Raw genomic sequence first — 20,656 nt, 5'->3', positions numbered from 1 at the left:
TTCTTGTAAAAACCAAATAAAGAAAAATTATCTAGCAAGTGTGGTTTTCTTTAATTTGAAAATATGATTTTCATAAATTTCATAAAAAATAATTTTTCATTGAAATGATTTAAATCAAAGGAAGCAGAGGCCGGGTTGTATGTATAAGAAGCTAAAATGATGTTGAATGAGGCTTCCTCTTAACATATATGGATAAATACAAGTTAATCTCTAATATACACAAAATTTGTTTATCACATGACAATTGTGTAAATAAATGAACAACTTTTTAAATAAAAGCGAGTCCTATAGTGATGATGATTGGATAAAGTTGTTGATTTATTAACCAAAATACCATGTAATAAACAAATTTTGTTTATCTCAGAGATTAATTGAGGCTTCCTCTTAACATATTATGTCAATTAATCTTAGTATTTTATTAGGAAAATTTGTGAGGTAGGTCCTTTTAAGTAGATCTTTTTGTGACAAAGGTCCTTTTATAAAAAAAGATGTCATAAAAGGTCCTTATATCATGTTTAGGTTGTGAGGAGGGTCATTTGACCATTTTCCGGCGTTGACTTTTTTATTTCCCGGCCAAAAAAAGATGTCATAAAATGGTCAAGGGTTTCCTCCCTTAATCCAAGGTTTGATTCGGGTGAGGTGGTCTTCTTTGTTGGCCTTAACGATTGTATGTGGTGCTCATTTCTGCCGGTGCGATAGGCTGAGTACTCCTTGCTTCTTATGGTACTCACAAGACGCTTTGTGTGGACTGCTAGTTTTCTTTGCTCTTTTTTTTTTGGTTAAGTTATTTATGTTTTGACTTGGTTTAATTATGTTTTATTGCCTTCCTTTGTTGTGTTGTTCTTCATATGTTTAGTTTTCAATAATACCCTTCCCCTATTTGTTTATGAGTTGGAGTTCCTTAGGATAGTTCTCCATTTGGAGGCTAATGAAGTGTGGTGGTTGTTTTTTTTAGTCTGGTTGGTTGGCAATAGCCTTGGATTTAGGGGTAGTACAGTTGAGTAGTACTCGGATTGTTGGCATGGTGGTCAGTTTAGCTGCTTTATTGGGGAGAGATTGTGTTATGGGGAGTTGTTGTCACTTTGAATGTGTGGCTTCCCTCTTTGGTGCCCTATGTGATTATGTTATTTTTCAGAGGCTGGAGTTATTTGTGCAAGTAGTTAGTTTTCCCTGCATTTGGAGTTTGCATGGAGAAGTTAATTTTGAGGGGAGAGGTTTGTTTGTGTTTCCTGTTGCTACTTGGTTGAGGGATGATTTGGGTGTTCAGTCAGTAACTATCATCCCAGTGTCAGTGTTGATGATGACAAAGACAGTCATCATTAAAAATTTAAATCTTGAAGGAGGCTCCCCATCTTTAATGGTGGTGGTAAGCAAAGTCCTCCATTTTCTTGAGTTATATATAGGTAGAATTGCAGGAAAGGGACCTGCATTTTGGTGTAAGGTTCCTCATGGAAGAGTCGTGAAAAAATACGACTCTCATGGGTTGGCTCTTGGACTCTTAGGAGGTGGCTATGCTTTTAGATCCCTAGGAGTGGAGTCATTTTATGGGTTCTTTTTTCAGCAACAGGGTGCTGCTTTCCACTTCCGGGTGTATGGTCTCTTCACTACTTCCATCGTGAATTTGCATAGGTGTCATTGCAAGTTTCGGTTCCCTTCTCTAGTGTTAGCTTGCATTATCAGTCCTTCTCCAAGGTTTTGGTTCGTTTGGTAACTATTGATCCAAGAAAAGGTTTTGGTAAGAACCTTATGGTTATCCGGGCTCCGAGGTAATTGGTATGTTGCTCAAGGGTATGGATAGTCACTTCGTTTTCTCTCTACTGGTAAGTGGCAAACCCTCTCTATGGGTTTGTTTGGGCGTGTGGGTTCTGCAACAATACACAAGGTTTTTCTTTTTGTTTTGCGTGTTTAGCTAGGTGGATTTGGTTGCTTTTAGTTACTTGTTTTAGTTCTCTTAAGTTGTAATTGCCCTTTATTTATTTATGAAGTTCTCATTGTCAAAAAAAAAAAAAAAAAAAAAAAAAATAAATCAAACAACCCCGGCCCTTATCTAAAATTCAACCGAGTAGCATCTCATGCTCCATATGCTTCCAGTGCAAAACCCACGTGAACATGTATGATGTGTAATGTATTAAATGTTTAATTACACTATATAAGGTTTTTTTTTTAATTTTTTTTTTTTTTTTTTTGACACCATATAATGTACTTCCTCTATTCTTTTTTACTTGACCTATTTCTTTTATCACGCTTGTCAATGTAAAATTTAGCGATCAATAACTTTAATTCTTCATAAGTAAAAATTATAAAAGTTGTATATTACGATATTATTTATTGAGACGAACTAAAAAAGATATCATATGAATATATTTTTCCTTACATTTTTTTTAGCACAATATTTTTCCTTACATATTATTCACAAAAGGCGGCCAAAGTAGAGGTGGTGAATAGTGTAAAAGTCAAAGCGGGTCAAGTAAAAAAGAACGGAGGAAGTATTCCTTGTAGTTTTTGTTAATGGATTAATATTTCAAATTAGTGCTTCTACTTTATTTTTTTACTTGTTTTTTTTTTTTTTTTTTTTTTTTTGCTTTTTTGTTTTTTGTTTGTTTGTTTTTTTTTTTTTTTTTTTTTAAATGGTTACACTTTGCTTACTTAATTTGTTACTACTATTTCAATGTATATGAATCACGTTTTCCCATTTTACTCAATAATATTAATTCTTGCACAGTAATACTACTTTTTCCCAATTAAATTAGCTTAAAATATTCTTCTTCTTCTGTCTTCTCACAATATTCCAACTTCTTTTTAAGTTTTTTTCTCACAACACCCCTCTCCATTCACCGGTCACCGTTACAGCGCAACTCAACGAGTGTTTGATTATATCTTTCTTACACCATTTTACTTTTTGTGAACATACAGCTCTATTACTTATTTACTTTCTAACTCAACTTATGTTTTGATAAGTAACTGTTATAATGAAGCACAGTGAGTACTATAATATTGTTAACAATTTATACCTTTTTTCATGAAGTCATATAAGTTTCAAACTATATTGTCATTGTAAAGTCCCAACAAATAAATATTTCATCTACTAATACGGTCATATCACATAAATTTTAAATTTTAATTTTTTTTTTCTTGAGGATTTTTAAATTTTAATGATATAATGCAATTTTAGTCAGTATTACTATATACAAGTTACTGTCCACATTAGCAAAGATATAAATCTCTTACCAAAAAATCTTAGAAAACAACCTATTATCGAGGAAAATCTCGATCTTCATTATTTTGTATCAAAGATTAATCGACTGTTTTTAAGGAAACTAATAAGCTTCTTAAATCCGAAAACAAAGCAATTAAACTGCTGATTCAATTTGTTAGGGAATTTTGATCTGGAAAAATGGTGTTATAATTGATCAATCGCTTGCCTAAACAATAAAATGAGCAAGGCAGCAGAAACTTCAGCTGCAAAAATTGCAACACAAATAGTTATCTACACTAGTGATATTTCACACTTCACTACCATTTAAAAAAAAAAAAAAACTAATTCCTAACTTGTCCTCTACTAATGTCCAAATATCGATCTAATTAAAGTTGTTGGTCCTCCAACAAAAACAAAAAATACCATCTAAGCCAAAAATGTACTCCTCAAAGTAATAACATTTTTGGCTGAAGTAGATGTCTAGGAAGTATCGGGACCGGGGAGGCGGGGATGCTTCGTTTCATCCGTCATCTCATCATGTATAATTTTTACTCGTCCTTTCGTACCAGAAAAAAGAGAAAATAAAAAAGGAGAGTGAAAACTACTCTTCCTATTCGGAAATGATTGTCATATAATTGATTATGTAATGTGACAAATAATTCCAGACGGAGGTAGAACATAATAATATGCGGCCTTAACTTGGACGGAAATATGAAATCCGTTAAGCTTGATGACTCAAATCCTCGGATCTTACAAAGGTACCGTGAAATCCATACGGAACTCTTGAAGGCAATTGAACGGACGCTTCAAGCTCTAAACTTTTTGCATTTACTATCAATAATTCCGAAGTGCATTTCTCTTCGTCATGAACAAATCCCATGACGTACCCATCATCTTCCGTATCTTCCAAAATAGTATTGTCTCGTGGTAAAAAGAAGGGTTCACCACCGAACTTTTCACCACCATACATAAACTTTTTTAACTCACCTGTGACCAAATCAACCTTGGCGAACCCGGAGACCTTAGGCCACGGCTCTGCGATCGCCAAGTAAGCAAACCGGGTTTTTCGCCCTAGTAAGTTCCGGTTCACCATACCAGCCTCAAGATTTATATGACTATGCTGTGTTAAGTCAATAATAGGTCGGCGAGTCGACTCACCCGTCCGTAGATTAAGCCGGATTTCGGAGAGCACACTCTTAAGACACTCGTCACACTCGTTGAAAATCGAGTCGGGCGGAGTCATACATGATCCAATAACAACAATCTCCTCCGTTTCCGGCTCTTCCCAAGCATTCCAAAGGTGAAAACAAAATGTATCTTCTGAAGTCACCCATGTAACATCTGACGCATCAGTAGCATCCTTACGCATAACACCAAAACGCGACGTTTTGTTCTTGTCGTACACAACGGGTGATCCTCCTGTGATCATCTCCTTCATCTTGAACACAACTTGTTGGTCAGGAATTACCACAAAGTTTTTTGTAATAGCGAAGTCATGCATCATGGTAGGCTCATTTAATGGTATATCAACGTCGGGTGATTTTTCGCCGTCTTGCGTGAACTTGAAGTACTTGAGATACGGCGCTTTTAAAACGTCGTAGCTAAGAGCAAACAACTCTTTTGTCTCAGGGTCGAGTTTAGGGTGAGCTATCATCGTCGATGTTAGCTGACCCTGAAATCAAACCGCCCTATTGTCTTAAGGTCACCCGAAGGGGTGACCCTAACTTGGTAGGGAATATCATCCTCGGACATAGCTAGTAACCGGTCATTAAAATAGACCAAACCAGCGTTAGCAACTCCCATCCCATGTTCATTATCTAGCAAACCGAAAAGTCCTCGAGAGTAAAACAACATGAGTCTAGCAATCCCCGAATGTCCGTGAAGCTCACCAATGGCCTTCGGAAACACGGATCGTCCATAGTCTCGCTCTTGCGCTAGCCTGCTGGTTTCCGTAAACCGACAGGCATAGCTAGCGACACCGTCGTGGATTGCTACTGCATGGACCATCCCATCACCATCGAAGAAGTGATGTCCCGCGGTTGGTTCAAACAATGGGTTAGCACCGTTTCTTACGTAAACACCGTCAATGCAAGCCGGGATTTCACCGCTTACAGGGAGAGCTTGTTTAACAGGCATCTCTGGTACAGGGGCGAAGTTCCCAGCTATTTGCACCTGGGGGTCGGACGTCTTTGGTAGCGGTTGAGACCGCTTTCGGGATACGAGAGCGGTTTCAACCATGTCTAAGGCGGCCGCAGCCGCCTTCTGGAAGATATTCCACTTCTGAACAGGTTCAGGCTTAGTATTAATAGAAATGGTGTTGTTATTTTTGTTTTTGTTGTCTTGTATTGTGTTTGGAAAATGAAGAATTGAAGGAGAAACAGTGGATTGTAGAGCACACTGAATTTTATTATTACTCCGCTTTCTCGATGGGCCGGAATTGAAGGCTAATTGGGCCTGACAGGCCCAACTAGAGTTAGAAGTAGAAGGAGTTGTTCCTGCAGGATTCATCATGGTATTTCTGTTGTTTGCCTATCTTTACAAGATTATAATAATTCTTTTGAACTTTATAAGCAAGCAAAGAGAAGAAAGAAAAAGGAAGTTTAATTTGTTTTGAGAGAGAGAAAGAAAAAAGCAAGAGTATTGAGGAGAGAGAAAGAGGAAGAAGGGGTATAAATAGAAAATGAATGGGGGAAGGTGATGGAAAAAGAGGTCCAACTCAGATAGTGAATAGAAGACCACGTGGTGGGATATGCGGGAGTTAGCGCATATAAAGGGGTATTTTTTCTTTTTTTTTTTTTTTTTTTCCTTAACGGGATTACGGGATATAAAAGTTTATTAAATATTTATATGTATTACAAAAATCATTTACATTTTGGAGCGATTGATGTATACATACATACTCTCACTAAGTCACTATGTATTCAAGAACTGATGTTATCAATTTTAATTTCGGGTAACGGGATATACACGCGCGCACACACACTTGTTTCTTTTATACCAAATCAACCGCCGGTTAAGTCTCTATATAATTGGATTTTCTTTGAAGTGCTTTTTTAAACTTTGCGATTGCATTGCTCGCTGCAAAAAGCATGTGGGTATAATCAATTATTTTTGAAAGGTAAAAAAAAAAAAAAAAAAAAGTGTATAGTCAATTACATGTTTACCGCATGTTATAAAAAATATTGCTTTCGCTAATTCATTGCATTCAGTCTTAAGTCTTAAACTTGTTGAATCCCTTCTAGAAACAATGTGTAATTATTTAGGGAAAACAACATTTTATAAACCTCTTCTACTATAAGAATCTGTTCACATTTATTGAATTGAGTTAAAATAAACAAAACTTAATAGAGTTGAAATGAATATTTTATGAGGAAAAGAAATTAAGAGCTGAACTAAGGACATGTTCACATGAACTGAAATAAACTGAACTGAACTGATTGGAGCTAAACTGAAATGAACTGAACTGATTGGGCCTGAACTGAACTAAACTTAAATGAATAGAGCTGAAATGAATATTTTATGAGAGAGAGAGAAATTAAGAGCTAAAGTGAACTGAATTGAATTAGTTAGAGCTGAACTAAAGTGAACTGAATTGAACTAAACTGATTGGAGCTGAAGTGAACTGAAATTGAGGTGAAGTGAATAGACCCTAAACTGAATTGAAATTGAGGTTGAAATGAACGGGCCTAAGTGTGTAACTTACGTTAAGGAAATTTTCGTGTGTGAATTACATTATCTAACTTAAGCATCTACTTGTTCATTGTTTTACTGCTTTTAGCTTAGCCTCATCTGGTGTGATTTTTTATTTTGATTTTAAAATTTTTTCCACTCTTTAACATTACTTGACATTCCTTTTTTTCACCTTTAAAAAAATAATACTCTTCATTAAATATAATTTAAATTTAGTAAAATTAATTTTAATTTGCAAAAATAAAGTGAAAGCTGAGTTCAGAGTGTTTAATGTAGTTCAATTTTGGGATAAAGCTCTACTGGCAGTCACTGATGGCTTATTTATGAGCATAGGAATGTTGTCAATATTAGGATTTGACATATATAAATAGGGTAAATCCTAAAGTCAAAACTGGATGTATAAGTTACCCTGATGTAAAGTTAGCTTACCTTGATATGAATAAAAGTTATCCAATAAATATAAGTTACTCTAATGTAAATAAAATTTATTTATGCTTTATTAACAAAAGCTACCTCGATATACAATAATATTACTGTATGTAAATCCAATGTATACAAAGTTTTTAATGATATTGGGGTAATAAATGTAAGGAGGAAGTGCCATTGAGTTGGATGCAATGATGAAAATTAATCATCTTCAATTAGAATTAGGGTGTACTAGCAGCTATGCAATTATATTGTTGGGTAATAATAAAAGCATCATTAGAGGTGTCGAAATTGACTCAATCAATGCGATCTGAAACTGACCTAAAAAAACAAAATTTATATTTTAACTTGTAAAAATCCAATAATTTAACATGATTTAAATTTAAAATAGACACGACCTGACCCATCAAACCCGACCCACGCGAATTGACTACCCTGCTTAAGCGGTTCTTGTCTTGAAATGATAAACCCCACCAATCGTCAATTAACAAAAAGTCTACAAGAAATGAAATTTCAAGATGGAAATTAAATTGTTCCTCCATCTATCTACTTCGCACACGTGTACCAAAATAGAGCCTAACTACGTTTAGTGAAGTTTGGCAAAAAGTAAAGCTAATTAGGGTCTAACAATATCTTTTGACCTTCTAATAACCTTATTTTTAATGCTACCCAGTTTGAACTTTGAAGCAGGAAGAAGTTGCATGATTGTAATTGGGAAGAAAGAGCTAATGAAAGTGAGATTGGGTTTGATTGTGACTTTGATTTTTGTGGTTGGAAGTAGTAGTGACAAACCGCCAAGAATTGTAGTGAGATTGATATCTAAATAAGAACAATTGTGGAGCTTGGAAATCCTATAACTTTTATTTTATTTGGGTCTCAAAATGCACTCATGAGTTTTTAAACCCGTTCATATAAAGTCGTTGCATGCGAGGGGGGATGAGGAGCAGGGGTGAAGAAAAAATTTACAAGTATAAAGCTAAAATTAATGGTAAAATATATGTGTGGCACACTGTATCGTCAGAGTTAATTGGTCAGGTGTATCTCGTCGTCAAGTAGTTAGTGGGTTAAAATAAGAGTTACGCGATCATTTAAGGGTTACTCAATTAGTCGGGAGTTACTCGATCGGTCATGTGTTACTTGGTTATGGGTTACTCAGCCAGTTAGGTGTCACTTGATTGGTCATATTTAGGGGTAACTCGTGATTGTATCAGTCGGACGCCCGGACACATGATTGTAGCCATCCACACATAAAATGCACTGAAAATGAATAACAATGAAATTATTTTGAATATTTATATGCTTTTTAAAGAGATATAAATATACTAATGAGGAATTAATTAGTAAAATGCTAATATGAATAATCATGATATTTTTCTAAAATTGTACTATTTAAATGTCCATTTATAGAGATATATTACTTTAGCATGCATTGCCATACAACGAGTTGATCAATACAGATAAATTTGTGATTAATACACAATTTCAATTAAATTATGGACCATTTTATGTATTCATCGCAATGTTTATTTGGGTGATTAAAAATATTAATTGTGTTGCTAATTCAATTAAATATCTAATAAAATGTTTCCTAGCTATGTATAGTACAAACAATTAATTTAAACCAGGATGATGATAGATTTGAAAAGGACAAAAAACTAATGGAAAAAAATAAAATCATTAATATAATGTATTATTAAATAATAAAAGCTTCCCTCAAAAAAAAAAATTAAATAAAAGCTAATAACGTATCGAGTAATATTCATTGAAAGTCACCCGTAAGATTATGAAAAATATACCTCAAAAAAAAAATTAAATTATGAAAATTAAATTTCAATAGTGCAAATCTTAAATTCAAAATCTATACTAAATTACTAATATAAGACTCTTCCAAATTACAGCACGTCACTTCACTAACAATTTATGTCGCCACGTCAGTTCACAAACATTTGATAGCGCCATGTCACCTACCTAACATCACAACTAATATAAAAAAAAATATGAAGATAGGAGGATTCGAACCCCAAACCATTTACACCAAAATTGACTATTTAACCATTTAAGCTAATTATCAAACATGTTATAAATATGAAAATGATATATATATATATATATATATATATATATATATATATATATATATATATATATATATATATATATATATATATATACATATATATATATATATACATATATATATATATACATATATATATATATATATATATATATATATATATATAAACACACACACACATATATACAAAATTGTGCCCCGTGCGATGCCCGAGTTATTTATTGAATTTTAAGATAAATTTATAATCTATATATCAAATTTTAAATATATCATTGATACAAAACGATTTGTTATCTAGTATGCATGTAATGACTAATAATAATGTTGGTGTAAATGTTCGATTTAATACATTAAAAAAATAAAAAAAAAATTAGCAAAAAAATACATTAAATAAAATAAATGTTCAAAACCCGTTGGGTTGACCTAGATCCAAAACTTTGGGCAAGGGTTGAACATTTCTTGATTCGTAACCTAAAGTGATCCAAACGAGATGACTCATGACCCGATCCTAATTGACAGGTCTACACAGTGATAAATTCTATTAGATTGTGAAGTATATTATTTTAACTTATAAGTATGTATTATAAGGTATGTTTTACACTTTAAACTACTTCCTTTGCTCCAAAAAATATTATGATATAAAAAAAAAATTTATATGATAATTTCTTAAAATAATAATCTAATAATTTTTGTAAATAAAATTATAATTCAATTTGTACATCTGAAACATTGGTGTTTTATCAAAAATAAAACTCTAAACTAACAATTTTTTCTTAAAATTATATCCAAACAGAATTCTAAACTAACTTTTTTATATTATAATGTCTATTTAAATATATCAATGTGGCACGACACTTGGCGATTTATATATATACATATATATATATATATATATATATATATATATATATATATATATATAAACACATATTCATTCAAAGAAAATTTAATCATATATTACAAATCATTGATCATCTACACACACACACACACACACACACATATATATATATATATATATATATATATATATATATATATATATATATATATATATATATATATATATATATATATATATATATAGAAAATCACATAATGGTAATACCTTCACTAAGCTAAACTGTTTACAAAATGGCATAGAATATGGATCTTTTAAAGCCCTATTTAGTTGTACACCAGTGGGTTATGGGTACATGGAGAAGCCATGGAATATAGGGGTGGTAGGATTAATGTGTTTGATGATATCCCTAACACAGTTGATAGCTCATATGTGAAGCAACTCATAGACCTTTGGGATACACTAATATTGTTAAGCTTCACTTCTTGGATCCTAGGAAAACTATGCAAGATGGGATGAGATATTTAGCCTTCGATAGTAGCATCTTTGACCCATTTTTTCCCCTGTTGCTTGAGTTCAGAGTTATACATGTGTATTCGGAATATGAATTGGGCATGCCAACAAACTTCAATGTTGGTGCAGGTTGTTGTAACTAGGATTAATAAACAAGCTCAATATGAATATGATAATGAGGGGACTGATGAAGATGATTTGGAGTTTGTTAGTGCTAGGGAAAAACTAACTCAAGAAAAGAACGATGAAGTAGGGTATGAAGATGAGCTGGTTATGCTGGAAAAGATTGCATATTCTAAGGAAAAGAAATGAACATGTTTGAGGATGATTGAGAAGGTAATGAAGATAGTTTTAGTGAATCTGAGGATGAAGAGGACTTAAGTTAGCTCATTGCACCTAAAAAAGGAAAAATGACAAGAGAAATAAGGGCATGTGAGAGCACTCAATCTAATTTTTGTTTTGGTAACCAATATGAGAATGTTGTGATGTTTAGAAAAGCTTTGACGACTGACTACAGCATTGGGACTGGAAGGAACATAAAGTTTTAGTCCAAACAGGGTGGGTGCTAAGTGTAGACAGCATGACAAAGGTTGCCCTTGTAAAATATGGGATTCTTGGGAGAAAGACAAAAGAAATCTTACTGTGAAGTATCACATAGGATAGCACACTTACGAAAGGGCAGCAAAGTTTTCATTGATGAATTCTGAATGGATTGCTAGCAATTATGCAAATTGGTTTAGAATTAACCCCTATATGAAATTACATTATATTAGGGAGTCCATATCGCTGGAAAAAGGAATTAGGGTGAGCAAGTTGATGCCTTATAGGGAAAAAAAGCATAATTAGGCCCTGATTGTTGGTGAGTACTAGGAGCAATATGCTTTGCTTCCTAGGTATGCGATAGAAATATTAAAGAGCAAGAGAAGGAATATAGTGAAGATGAAAATGAGTGATAATGTTTTTTAGAGTCTTTATTTGTGTTTTGAAGCCTTGAGAAAAGGGTTTAGGGTTGGATGTAGGCCCTTTATCTCCCTAGATGGATTCATCCTTAAAGACCCTTTTGGGGGGAAACTACTCATTATTGTTGGGAGGGAGTGAAACAACCATATGTTTCCCTTGGCCTGGACGGTTATGAAGTATAGAGCATTAACACATGGACATGGTTCCAGTCTCTACTTGGTGACAATTTAAAGATAACTACAGGGGCTGGTTACACATTCATGTCTAACCAGCAAAAGGGGTTGCTAGTAGTAGGGGTGTTCAAAACTACCCGACCCGGTTGACCTGACCCGCCGACCCGACTCATTTTAATTGGGTAATTTCCTATTTTTTCTTTAATTCACGGGTCGGGTACCCGACTCGGGAAACAGTACAGCAATCTGGGTCGGGTCATGGGCCTTCTTATGTGATTCGCAGGTACCCGAAAACCCGAAAGCTGATTTTTTTTTTTAAAAAATATTGTTTATAGCCTGGAACACCTAACTAGGGTTACATTATTTGACTCACAAACTTCCAGCCGCAATACCTCTCTTTTTCTCTATTGTGTTCCTCTTCATTCCACTCTAATGGAGTCTGATCTCCTTCTCTCTCTCTTGAAGAACTTCAGCTTAATTGACTGCCCCACTACACGACACCACAAGTTCTCTATTTAATTCATGGTTTTTTCACCAATTCAACCATAATCACAATGTTTTTTTGGCGACTCTAGCGAGGTGATGTGTATTTCTCCATCTATTAGATCTTTATTTCCATCTTCATTCTTTTTTCTCCTCTTTAAGCTGTGGTGCCATCATCGATTCTCTAACCCATGTTCTTCTTTTTCATAGTCTAGGCTACTTGTCTTGATTATCAACACCAACATGCCATATCACATATTCTTGGTTTCTTTTGTTAGAAATAATATTGAATTCTCAAATTGGCAGGAACCTTTTCTTGTACTTGAGATGATTTTGAGCTTGTTAATTAATTTGGCAGCTGCAGTAAGCAATTGGATGTCTAATTTTCATACGAAGTATCAAATTTAGAGCAAAAAAAATTTATAATGTAAAAAAAAATGATAAGAAATTGGGTACCCGTGACCTGACCCGAGAAATCCGGGTACCCGAAACCCGGGTACCCGAGTTTCTCTAGTCGGGTCATGGGCCGCCTTTTAAACTACCCGGTAATCCGGCTACCCGCATTTTCAGGTACCTGAAAATCCGGGTACCCTGATTTGAACACCCCTAGCTAGCAGCAGTGTCTGGTGTGAACCTAAAGGCTGAAATAAGGGTGTGTGTTAGGCATGTTTATTGTAACTTCAAAGGGGGTTTTTGGTGGGGGCATGGAATTCAAAATACAATTTTGGATTATAGCAAAAAGTACCACTAAGAATGAATTTGTCAAAAACATTGAAGTGATCAGAGCCGTAATTGCAGATGTTGTTGAAGATTTGTTGCAAAGGGATTACAAGAAATAGTACAAAGCTCTCTATAGTCCAATGTCATGTTTTGATAGTGTTGATAACAACTTCAGTGAGGTTTTTAATGCCTATATTCTGAGTTCTAGGCATAAGCCAATCATTACAATGCTTGACAATATCAAGGAGGGGTTGATGGAGAGACTACACAAAAAAAAAAAAGATGAGATTGGTAAGAAAACAAATATTATTTGCCCAAGGATACAACAAAGAATGGAAAAGGTCAAAATATGATCAAGGGGATGGAATGCTTTCTAGGCTGGGGCTTTTGCTATGGGGTGAGAAAGGGTGCTACATATGACAAATTTGTTGTTAACTTGGAGGACATAACTTGCAAAGCATTGCATTTGCAAGTTAGTGGAATTCCTTGCAAGCATGATCTGATTGCTATTTGGAATAAGGTAGACCAGCCTGAGACTATGTCAATGAGTTTTTCACTAAGGAGAAGTACATGAAAGCATATGAATTTCGCTTGAGCCTTTAAATGGTCCTCAAGAATGGCCACATGGTGATACCCCTTGTGATCCCTCCTAAATTGAAAAAGGTGTAGGGAATACCTAAGGCTAAGAGGAGATATCATGTTGGGCAGACCACAACTACAGGTAAGTTGAGGAAAACAAGAAATCCTAAGTCATGCAACCTATATGGCTTGAAGGGACATAATAAAAGAGGATGTAAGAATGCTCCAAGAGAGAAGGAATTCAGCACACATACACACCTAAGGTGCCTTAAACCCCTGTAGATGCACCTAACACATCTGTCCCCATGTATATGAGAGGGTCTGGGGTCTACACATATGCTAATGGATATCAAAGAGTAGCATTAGTAAGTATTCCCTACTTATTCATCTACATTTGCTAAATATTGAAATTTATTTATAGTACTAATTCTTCTTTTCTTAATGGAGGTTCAAAACCATTACAGACCCTCTCAACGGCAACCACAAAGGGCCTTTTATAGCAATATTGAAGGAGAGCAAACTACGTACTCCTTCAGTCAAGATCAGTATTCTATGTCAAGCCAAACCAAAGCCAAAACATCAACAGCATTTCAAGTCAAGCATTGTAGGTATAAAAAATAATTCAATCAAGTTAAAAATTTATTTATTCATTAATAGATAAATTCATACACTAATTGCATTTGTTATTACAGGATTTAGTAAAGAAGAAGATAAACAACAAGAAGTAGAAGCATCAGGTACAAATACTTATTTTAGGCTTCACTTGTTTATTTCTTCACTGCATACCAAATTCCTACAACAACAAGCACCATAACAACCTTCCATAAGTCACAATTAATGCCCAAGTTCATTCTAGCGGCCCTTGTAATTTTCAGCATCACATAATCACTTTCAATCTTCCTAGCATACTGGTTAGCTTGCTTCAATTCCTTCCTCATATACATAATTTCATTATTGAGTTCATGTTTCTCTTGAAGAAGCCCCAATGTAACATTAGTCTGCCAAGCATTGGGGTCTTCCATGTCCACCAAATTACAATATTTGTAGTCCCTCCTTTCAGTCTCTACATCATAGTCAAGGCAAGAAAGAAACTTTCTACCAGGGTCATCTTTTGTCCAAGCCCTACTTCTAGACACCAACAAACCACAGTGACATCTACTTCCAATGTTGCTCAGCCTTGACATGTTATAATTATTCTTTTTTAAAAAAAAATTACTAGATCTTCCTTTAATTTTTTGAATTGCTGCTTGTGAAATTTTTTATTTTATTTTTTTTAATTGATGTAAGGTCTGTATGTTTAAAATGGCAATGGAGAAGAATATAAATGGAAGAAAATTTTTTTAGAGGTTTAATGACAATTTTGTAACAGCTAAAATCATTGAACAACACCAAACATTAGTACAATCTGCATTTATGTCAGAATTTTTATTTTCCTTTTTTATTTGGAAAATTTGCAAATTGCAGCCATTTAAAGTTCGTATTTTGCAAATTGCAGCCATTTAATTTTTTTTTTTTTGTAAATTGCAGCCTAAAAGTTCGTATAAATTGTAAATTGCAGTCCAATTCAACTTTTTCATCAGTTTACATGTCGAAAAATCTTTGTTTAAGGTTTTAGGGGTCATGTTAGCCCTCAAGGGCCCGAATTGAGCTCAGAATTAGCAAAAAAATAACATAAGTGTCTCATTTTACAGTTTCCCACAAATCAATACATTTTTTTTGACGCAAAACGAGACACTTATGTTTTTTTTTTTTTTTTTGCTAATTTTAAGCTCAATACGGATCCCTAATGCCTAAAATAGTCCCTAAACCTTAACCAAAGATTTTTCGACTTGTAAATCGATGTAAAAATTGAATTGGGCTGCAATTTACAATTTATACGAACTTTTGGGCTGCAATTTGCAAAAACAATTTTAAATGGTTGCAATTTGCAAAATACGAACTTTAAATGACTGCAATTTGCAAATTTTCCTTTTTATTTTTCAAAAGTTTACCTATTGTAGTAGGTTGAGTACTATATTTTAAACTTCTGTAACTTGAGTACCATCGGTGAAACTTTTTGCAAACTTTAGTACTCTCAAGTAGTATTAACTCAATATTTAAGTATTTTAAATGCTCAAGTTTTGTCCATCCTATAAGTTGTAGCTCATTGCCTCATTTCACTAAGCACTAACTTTTGAATTACTATGTTATATCCAAGTGTTAGCTATTAATCTCCTCTTAAGACCAAAAGTTCCTCTCATTTTTCATCATTTCATGGTTTTGTTATCTTACCCTCTAGTGAGGAATTGTTAGATTAAAGAGGGTAAAAGACATCTCATATTGTTGTTTTTCTGAAGGTTGATCAATTTACTCTATGAATAGGTTATGGCCTGTATATATCACATTTTCCCACAGGAGGCTTGTAGAATTATCTTCATGCTCAGGTATATCCAACAACAACTGTATATTGACTTTCTTCTCTTGGCTCTTCCTTTGTAATTCTCCAGTCTCCATTGTAACTCGCATAGCTAAGTACTCTTCCTTAGAGAGCTACTTATCTTCCTAATTCTAACTATAAGCTTTGTTGAAGAGATTACTTGCATCCATTGATATTCCTTGATTGTTCTTTCTTGGAATCATCTTCTAAAAAATACACTCAACGCAAAAGGACTAAACATACTCCTTCTAGGGCATAAGTTTATGTAATAACTTCAACCTCTCAAACAAAAATGTATTTGTGTAAGAGTGGTGTGTTAACTTGAATGCCCCAGCTATGCCTAAATCTCTTTTTCAAGTTAGCCCCATTAGTTTCTTTGATCAACTTCTTTTTTATATTATTAATTTTATACCCATGAAAAGTCATAACATTAATGAGACTTTCCATCCAATCCAACAATTATCACATGAAGCCTTATCTAAATCTCCATTTTCCAAAGATATTTGTTTTGTAAAAAATGAATGTAAATGGGACCTTTCTATATAGTGATTACATTTCTTTATAAAGCTATTTTGTACAATTACAATTCGTGGAAAACTATCATTATCAAATGCCTTTATCAATTATTCTCATATTGATATATACCACTCCAAAACATTCAATTTTGGATAACATCAACCATGAGGTGCTGTTTTAAGGGTGCTGACCCCCCACCCTCCTCTTCTATACCTATGGCTTCAGGTCCCCTACCACACCACGTCCTCGTCGTCGCTTCCAACCCCTAACCTTCAATCCCAGGTAAAATAATAAAACATCAGCCTCCACCTTCATAAGTACGTACAAGTTTGATCATGATGCTCCAACCACGTACGTACGATATACTTGTCTTCGATGGTTCTTTCGAGGACCACCGGGTGCGCGAACCACAAAGAACTTGGATGTAATGCAACTGTGTAATTGTAAATTGTTACATCCAACTGATAAAGATCAAGTTGATGTTTTTAGCTAGGTCATTTAAACTTCCGGTATTAGGACATTTATTAATATGGTAGTTACACTAGTTAGGAAAAACAATGTAGCAAGTTGGTTATGAGTTTCGAGAGGGTACGTACAAAAGTTACATTTCAGTTTAACTTGATAATAAAATTTGTCAACTTACGTACCTTTCGATCGAAGAACGCATCATGCATGTTTTGTACGTACCCTATGATATGTAAAGCTGTAAAATGACCTATATGAGTAGTATAGATATTAAAATTCTCGTTGAATGGTAAACTAACTTATAAAAACAAGCCAACCAAACTCATTCTACTTTCCAAAAGGGCGGGATTAGTTGTGTAAGCCAAAACTGTCACTTGTAATAAAAAAATAAAAAATAATTTCACTTACAATGAAATTCTAATTGGCCTTCATAAATCGAAACTTAGGTTCTGTTTTTCTAGTCTTCTTTTATAGATTTTTGATTCATTTTAGTTAGTTAGATATTTAATTTTCTGATTATAACTTATAAGTTTTATTATATATATGTACCAAAAGTTGTGAGCAAATTTGGCATCGTCTAATTACATAAATTGAGTAGTATACTATTTTGACTATATTATCAAAAAAAAAAAAAAAAACGCTACGCAAGTCAATTGGCTTGTTTCTTACTAAATATTCATATTCACCTAAGTTTCAAATGTGTTAATTAATTTATAATATCTTATTGGTCTTAAACTTACACTTTTTGTGTTAACTTATTATCCTTTATTTTATCTTTTATGAATAATTAGTCCTTTTATATATCTTAATTATATATTCTTAACTTACTACCTAAATTATCTTTCACAATTTAAAACATACGGAGTACATCCGCTTATACACTTATAGTTCTACACACAACTAACGGAGATATACTTAAGGCATGTTTTGTTCAGCTCCAATTAGTTCAGTTCAGTTCAGTTCAATTCAATTCAGTTCAATTGTTTTAATTTCTTTTGCTAATTTATTTCAGCCTCAATCAGTTTAGTTCAGTTCAGTTCTAATCAATTCAGTTCACTTTAGCTGCTTTCATTGAATCGGAACAACCCCTTAGTAGTTTTCTTGTAATGAATAAAAAAGCTACTTATATATACAAAGAAGATCGAGAAATCAATAATGATATACTACCTCCGCCTCGCATTACTCGCAACAAAGGAATATTTTGTGTTTCACAAATAATACCCCTTTTGTTGCGAGTAATGCGAAGCGAAGGTAGTACTATGTATAAAGTATAAAAATTATTATAGAAGCGCATAATATTTACACATTATAACATAATGAAAGCACAAGCACATTACATTGTCGTTTTACCTAGTTGCATGTAGCTAGCTAGGTTGCATGTAGATTACATACAACCGAGTGTGTAGCTTCAACCTAAAGACAACACAATTATTCCAATCATTCAATTTCCTAATTTCTAGTCATTGGATAAGTTTGTTGACATTTGTCTTCCATTGAACCCCAAAGATTTTTTAAATACAAATTAGTACACATGCATGACATTTATTTTCATGTAAAAAGTTTTGGACAAAAAATGTGGAGGTCCTTTGCTTATGAATCTGAGGCCAATGTCGGTAGTTTTCATCTGCTATTGTCATAGCAATTAATTCATGTTTGTACATGAATGAAAAGCTGTTATTCGATGTGTAATCCGACAAAGAAACGAAAAAGAAAATTAGTAGCTAGGGTACCAATTTCAATTGGTCCTTTGAAAAATGGGGCAAAGATGCAATAAATAATCAAGAGTAGTTGTAGTACTTGTTAAACGATTAGTCAAAAGTAATGCAAATCATCAAGAAAATGCAAGTTGTGTAGTAGTACTTCTTCTACTTGTGTCATTTGTGTGACAAAGTTAAAACATTCTACTGCAGAAAGAAAAGTTTCGGAAGCTCCTAATTGATAGGATTTGTGTCTAGTCTTTATTGTTGATTAGGAGATGTGCAATTGTGCATTGTGGATGGAGATAGATCATTTGTGATTAGTTAGACAAAAATTGAGGTTATTTATGCTTTATCTATTATATTTGGGTTTACTTTTGTTTGTCGAGAGTTGCAAGACAACGAGAGTTGTAAGTTTTGACATTGTATGGCTGTCATTTCTTGGTATAGACGGCTCTCAAATATGTCAATATGTGGTTGCTCCAACTTCAAGGAAATTAGTTAGCATTCTTTTTTAGTTATTGGGTGGCTCACGCACGCAATTTGCGTGAATAGCTAGTCTATGTCTGAGAATTTCTTTCATTTTGATTTTAGGTCACAACATTAGTGATTAGCAACATTAACGAGGCTAGGGAATATATGTAAACAAAAAAAATTTAGGTTTATAAATATCCAAATACTGTTCTTAAGAATTCGATAAAAGAGTCAACTAATATTATTGATGGCAATTAAATAAGTAAGTAAATAATTTAAACGGTATAATTGTTCAAACAATATTTATAAGAGTAATTTCAAACTTTTTAAAGATAGGTATTATTATTTATGTTGACCCTTATGAGGTTTTGATGATGATGTTAAGAATTGAGCAAACTTCCTTTTTAATAAAGATTTTCTAGTGTTGTGATGTTTGCAGGTTCAGTAAGCAGTGGCTGAAGCAGGAACTGAGACAAAGGAACTTTAGAAGATCCATGAGGACAAGTAAAGACAGAAGAAGAGTTCCAGCAATGGAACTTCCCGAAGTTTCTTAACAGGAACTTCAAAACGGGTTGTAATGACCTGGTTCCGGTGTAATGCTGGGGCAAGCCTCAACAACCAAGGATCAGTGCAAAGAACGAGATGTCAACCGAAAAAGATGGACTTCATAACTTATAGTTGTATAAAAGATAACTTTATTTTGAAGGTTGATGTAAACATGTTAATGGTTGTTATGCATGGAACTAACATATTAGAAATCAGATAAGGCTTGGCAAACTAATCAATTTGTAAAAGATAATTATAAGTTTTATGAAAAAGTATTTATTTGATTTTATCCTTAAAATCTGATTTAACTTGGTTTTATCTTTTTCATAAAATTCTATCTTTTAATTAAAACGAATTTGATAAGATTTGGTTTTTAAATAAAAGGAAATTAAATCTGTTTGGTTTCGGTTTTAAAGAGATAAGATTAGATTTCAGTTTAACTTATCTTATTTACGAAAACCTTACTTTGTGAGCTGAGGAACCTCTATAAATATAGAAGAAATTCAGCGAAGTAATGTGAGAGTTTTATGCGTGAAAAGTACTTAGTGCTTAAGAGTAAGTTTGCCAAAGGTTTAAGCTTTATAATTTTGATTTCGGGTTCCATGTGTAGCTTTCCATTTATGTGTTAGAGTGTGTCTTTGTGTTGTAATTGGTTTTGGGATGAGATTGTGAATTCTCTTAAATTCACGCTTGAGTGTATGAGTTTGAATTCTCTAAAATTCGAGTGGTAGCTGTGAGTGCACAGTGAGTGAAAGGAACCTGAGAGGTGTCTTGGGTCACCTAGGAAGTGTCGTCCTGGGTAAAGGGAGAAAAGGGTCCTAGAAAGTGTCTTAGGTCTGGTAGGAGGTGTCCTATCATATAGTCAAGTGTCCGTGGTGGAACTT

At 33.6% G+C, this 20,656-nt stretch overlaps 1 long non-coding RNA gene and 1 pseudogene across 2 annotated transcripts; one reads left to right on the top strand and one right to left on the bottom strand.

Moving 5' to 3' along the window:
* Positions 1–2,427: 2,427 nt before the first annotated feature.
* On the bottom strand, positions 2,428–6,428 carry LOC110709367 (annotated as a pseudogene).
* Positions 6,429–12,008: 5,580 nt separating this feature from the next.
* Positions 12,009–20,032, top strand: LOC110709296. Of its 2 annotated transcripts, none has more exons than XR_002508918.1 (5): positions 12,009–14,023; positions 14,106–14,266; positions 14,351–14,395; positions 16,020–16,081; positions 19,666–20,032. It is a non-coding gene; the product is annotated as an uncharacterized LOC110709296 (long non-coding RNA). The 2 variants fall into 2 exon arrangements; XR_002508900.1 differs by having other exon boundaries at positions 19,649–20,032.
* The last annotated feature ends 624 nt before the right edge of the window (positions 20,033–20,656 follow it).

The sequence above is a fragment of the Chenopodium quinoa genome, unplaced genomic scaffold, assembly GCF_001683475.1.
Source record: "Chenopodium quinoa cultivar QQ74 unplaced genomic scaffold, ASM168347v1, whole genome shotgun sequence".
In the NCBI taxonomy this organism is placed as follows: Eukaryota; Viridiplantae; Streptophyta; class Magnoliopsida; order Caryophyllales; family Amaranthaceae; genus Chenopodium; species Chenopodium quinoa.
Note: the sequence above shows the minus strand (reverse complement) of the source record. Positions and strands in the feature narration are given on the sequence as shown.